We start from the raw sequence: 6,091 nt of genomic DNA, 5'->3' as shown, positions 1-6,091 counted from the left end.
GTCATAAAACAATATGTGTACTGACTGTTTAATGAGAAACTATTCTGTAAACCTTCATCTAAAGTAAAATAAAAAAAAATTTAAAAAAAAACAACAACTCTAAGGCCTCAGTAAACTATTTAAGTTAATCATAGTTCAAAATCTGATTACTTGGAACTTGTCAGTGTTATATCACCTACATAAAAAGTAATCCAGAAAATAATTTAGGAGACAACATAAATTCCCATGTCCTGTTTTAGGAGAGCAGATTACATAATCAAAAGCATTGAACTGAAACATTTGCAAGGCATGTGAGAAAATAACAAGCATTTACCAGGATATTTTAGATGCTATCATTTTAACCTCGTTGTATAATGGTCAAGTCTGCCAATTTTTCTACCCTCTTTTAAATTGTCTCGATCTTGCCTAATCTATGGAAAGTTAAAAATTTTCCACAGTGAATGTTGATACAACGTCTGAGGGAAAATTAAAAGCAGATGAACTTTAATTTGAGAAACATTTGATGCTAGTTACTTCTTACCTTTTCACACAACTTAAATGTCAGAAAATATATAGGATTACATTACTGTTTTAAGGCTAAGCTGGTAGATAAGGTAAGTCCAGTGAGACAATTAAATGTCTGTGCAAGATTTTTAAAATGAAGACATTCTTGATAACACTAAAACTCACTGTGACAATTAACTTGTGCTTATTCCGATTTGGAACAGCATTTTAATATGATTATTAGAATGGCTTTGGTATATTATCAATCTTAAACTTTTTAACTCAAAAACAGTTTGATGTCCAGATCTGATACTGTGCTACATTTTAGATTTAAAACTTAATTTAATTATTATACCATGTAAGGCAGTACACATTTATTTAATAAAATTAACACTTAGCTTTATACAACAGCTTTATTAAATCCCAATGATTTTCAGAATCCAGAGATTTTGAGCTGAAATCTTTTCTTATCCTGGAGCTCTGGCAGCTCAGTTCATACATGAGTTACTTCTTCCTTAGACACACATACACCCCTGTAATATGAAAAAAAGGAAAATCTGAAACAAAATATACCAGAATGTTAATAGCATCTATGGAATGGATACATTTGGGGTGATTTATAGACTCTTCTTTATGGTATTTTATTGACTCACACTTTTTATAATTATTTTATAATTAGAGAAAATATGTTTTAGTTTCAGAAATATATACATTACAGTACCAACATAGGTGATGTATAGTTTGACAATTATGTTTTTTCTATCCTCTCGTATCTTTGTAAAAATGAGAAAGGTGAAATATTCTGCTGTTTCCTTGGCATTGCTAATTTGACCATACTGTTGAAATAAACCAATCACTGTTCATTGTGGAAGTTATTTAGTAATTGAAAACTGTAAGGAGTATGTTTTGCTTATTCTAGGAATGATCCAAGACCAGTAAATAAGCAAAGGTTGTACCTATCTAATACCTGAGGAATCTCTCATTTAAAATACTACTGGGTATTGAATAGAATTTTAATATTTATAATTATTTGAATTCCTTCATAAATTTTCATTATTATTATTTAGTAAACCATTATTACTAATTTCCTTTCAAATACTCTTCTTGTTAACAGATCTTTTATACACAAATGTTTTGCATTATGCTGATGGTGCTCAGTCCCTATTTTTATCATAGCTGTGATTTGTTCTGTCATTTTATGTACTTTTTCATATTATATTCCACTTGCATTTTGACATGGTTATGGGCCTTTGCATTTTATACATTTCTACTGTTACTTTCAACTTCAATGACTTTTGAGAAGTTTTTAAATTTAACAAATATGGAAAAATTTACCATAACTGCATATAATTTAGATGTTACTTTTTACTTAATATATATTCATTTTCATATACTAAAATTAATAATCATAGAACTTTAGAGCTAGGTGGAATATTAAATAAAAAGATTCACTAGATACTGTATTAATATCCCTGCCCTATTATTTCATAGAATTTAAGGCAAGCTAATTATATCATAAACAATTAATATGCCATATAACATTGTTTTTTACTTTCATATTCAGTTACTTCCCAGTTTATAAATATCCACAAGAGCTCCATATTGAGCTCTGTGTATCCTGAATTTGAAAAAGAAGAAAATATAAGAGTCAGAAAATGTATTTTCATATGAAATGACTTTTTTCTCATGGAAAGATAGCTTGTCCAATAGAAGAACTCTTATAGTTTAGATCTGATTAAATCATAGAGAAAAATAGGGATACATTTCTTAACAAATTACTTATTAGTAGTTTCTACCTATTATTGATTGATTGAATTAACAAAATGGCAAAGTTAAAATACTGTTATTATGTCCAGCTGGCAGATAAGAAAGCTAACTCTCAAAGAAAGGAAGTAGTATGCCCAAGATCATACAGGAAGTGACAGGTCTCTCTTGTTGTTGTTATTAGGTGCCATCCAGTTGGTTCTGACTCATAGTGACCCTATGGACAACAGAACAAAACACTCCCTGGTCCTGCACCATCCTCACAATCATTACTATCCGTTAGCCCACTGTTGAAGCCAGTGTGTCAATCCATCTTGTTGAGAGTCTTCCTCTCTTTTGCTGACTCTCTACTTTGCCAAGCATGATGTCCTTCTCCAGGGACTGATCCCTCCTGATAACATGTCCAAAGTAAGTGAAACCAAGTTTCTCCATCCTCGCTTCTAAGGAGTATTCTGGCTGTACTTCTTCCAGGACAAATTTGTTCATTCTTCTGGCAGTCCATGGTATATTCGATATTCTTTGCCAACACATAATTCAAAGGCATCATTTCTTCTTTGGTCTTCATTATTCATTGTCCAGCTTTCTCATGCATATGAGGCAACTGAAAATACCATGGCTTGGGCCAGGTACACCTTAGTCCTCAAAGTGATATCTTTGCTTTTTAAAACTTTAAAGAGGTCTTTTGCAGCAGATTTGCCCCATGCAATACGTCATTTGATTTCTTGACTGTTGCTTGGTTATTGACTGTGGACCCAAGTAAAATGAAATCCTTGACAATGTCAGTATTTTCTCTGTTCATCATGATGTTGCTTTTTGGTCCAGTTGTGAGGATTTTTATTTTCGGTACGTTGAGGTGTAATCCATATTGAAGACTGTGGTCTTTGATCTTTATCAGTAAGTGCTTCACGTTCTCTTCACTTCCAGCAAGCAAAGTTGTGTCATCATATCACAGGTTGTTAATGTGCCTTCCTCTAATCCTGATGCCACATTCTTCATATAGTCCTGCTTCTCAGACTCTATTAATATCTAAATAAATGCCTTTCTTAAACTTGGAAGCAGTTTGCAGATGGGCTGAAACCTTGTTTTCTGTCTCACTGAGATTGAAGAAATTAGAATAGAACTTCAGTTAGACTCTATTTGCGCACCAAATAGCAAAACCTCTACTTAAGAACATCTCTCCGGTAATCTTTATTCTCTGTCCCACATCACCAGTTTTTCAGTTTTTTCAGGTCCATTTTCATTGGCACACAACAACAAAACATTCCTTTAACCCTACATCCCTGGCCAAACTTATGCCCCATTTCCTTCTTCCCTTTGAAATAATACAACTCAAAACAATTGCTATATCTATCTTTAATTATCTTCACTCCATTCTCTCTTAAACCTATTCCAATCAGACTTTGACCACCATTACACCTTAAAAACTGTTCTTCTCTAGCTCACCCATGACCTGCTTATTGCTATTTCTAATGGAAAATATCTCATTTTACTCATCTTACTTGACTGAGCAGCAGCATTTGACACAACTGATCATTTCCTTCTCCTGGATAAAATTACGTCACTTAAATACCATAATACAACATAATCTTGGGTTTTTTTCTTTTTCCCATCTCACTGGTCACTGTGTGTCTATTCAGAACTATCTCCTGAACTCCATTTCTAAATCTAACTGCTGATTTAACATTGTCACTTGAATTTCTAATAACCATTTTCTAAACTCAACTCTGGATCTTCCTCCACTGCAAATCTGCTCTGTCTGCAGCCTTCTGTATCTTAGTTGATACTAACTCCATCCTTCCTGTTGCTCAGGTCAGAATTTTTGTTTTATCCTCATGTCACCAGTCATTCATGAATTTATCTTGACTCTATGCCAAACATGTATAAAGAATGTCGATGACATCATTGTGTATGTAGAATACCCAAACAAATCAATAGACAAATTATTGGAATTAATAAATAATCCTAGCAAAGTCACTTGATATCAAGTCAATATAAAAAAGAAATCAATGATATTTTTATATACTACCAACAAGCCAATAGAAAATGAAATTTAAAAATTGATACCATACGTAATAATATTAAAAAAATACATCAGATATTTATGAATAAATCTAATGAAAGTACCTTTCACTGAAAACTACAGAATATTATCTACAGAAAGAAAAGAAAACATAAATAAATTGAAATATATGCCGTGTTCAGATTGGAAAATGCCTATTCTCCCCAAATTGATTTATTACCAATTACCAGTCACCATTGAGTCAGTCATGACTTATGGTGACCCCATGTGTGTGTCAGAGTAGAACTGTGTGCCACTGCATTTTCAATGGCTGATTTTTCAGAAGTAGATGGCCATGACTTTATTTTGAGATGCCTCTGGGTGGTCTGGAGCCTCCAACCTTTTGACTAGCAGCCGATGTGTGTTAACCGTTTGCACCACTTTTTATAATTCCAACCCAAATCGCAGCATGAGTGTGTGTGTGTGTAAATTGACAAGCGGATTCTAAAATTTATATGGAAATACAAAAGGGCAAAATTTAGCCAAGGTAGTCCTGATGAAAGACAATGAAGCTGGAAGACTTTTGCTAACTAATATCAAGATTTATTATAAAGCTGTAGAATTTAAGACCATGTGGTATTGGTGGAAAGGTAGACAGACAAATGGAACAGAATAGAGTTTTCAGTGACAGATCCATACTTATACAGTCACCTGATTCATGACAACAAAAGTGGCATTCTGCTACATAAGTTTTGTCAATAAATAGTTTGGCCAATTGGCTATCCACATGGGGTAAAAAAGAGAATTTTGACATCTACTCAACTTTATACTCAAAAATCAATTCAGATGGATTATAAATCTAAATGGAAAGATATAAAAATAAAGCTTTTATAAGAAAAGAATATCTCCTTGAGCTTGGAGTAGGCAAACATTTCTGCTCACTATAAAGGAAAAAAAGATAAAGCTAAGCTTATTGTTTGTAAAAAGACATCATTAAGAGAGTGAAAGAAGAAGCTGCAGAATGGGGCAGATTTTCCTATCTCCTCCCTTGCTCCTCAACCCCTAAGTTTATTCTCAATATAAGCACCCAGAGCAATCCTTCAAAATGTAGGTTAGATAATTTTACTCCTCTGCTCCAGACCCTGCATAGACTCTCCATTTCACTCAGACTTAAAACAAAGGTCATTCATTACCTTGACGTTTGTTAGCCCCCCACCCATTTAACTTTTTACCTCATCTCCAAATTCTTCTCTTCTCTCTCCCTCATCTGGTCCAGCTATCTTGCCTTTTTGCCGTCTCTTGAATATATCAGACATGATTTCTTCTTAGGGCATTTTTATTAACTTCCCTCTACTTGGAATGCTCTTTATCATTTGACCAATGCTCTCACCTCCTTCAAGTCATTCCTCTCATCTTCTCCGTGAGGCTCACTGTGAGCAGCCTTTCTAGTTTGGCAACCTGCCCTGACTCCCACACCGAGGACACCCATCCCCCTTACAATTTTGTATTTTTTTTTATGTCTTTAATTTTTTTTCATGGTACTTTAGATGAAGGTTTACAGAACAAATAGTTTCTTATTGAACAGTTAGTACACATATTGTTTTATGACATTGGTTAACCCCACAACATGTCAACACTGTCCCTTCTCAACCTTGGGTTCCCTATTACCATCCTTCCTGACCCTCCTGCCTTCTCGTCCTTGTCCCTGGGCTGGTGTGCCCCTTTAGTCTTGTTTTGTTTTACGGCCCTGTCTAATCTTTGGCTGAAGGGTGAACCTCAGGAGTGACTTCATTACTGAGCTAACAGGGTGTCTGGGGGCCATACTCTTGGGGTTTCTCCAGTCTC

Source organism: Trichechus manatus, unplaced genomic scaffold (assembly GCF_000243295.1).
Source record: "Trichechus manatus latirostris isolate Lorelei unplaced genomic scaffold, TriManLat1.0 scaffold00418, whole genome shotgun sequence".
Classification (NCBI taxonomy): Eukaryota; Metazoa; Chordata; class Mammalia; order Sirenia; family Trichechidae; genus Trichechus; species Trichechus manatus.
Note: the sequence above shows the minus strand (reverse complement) of the source record.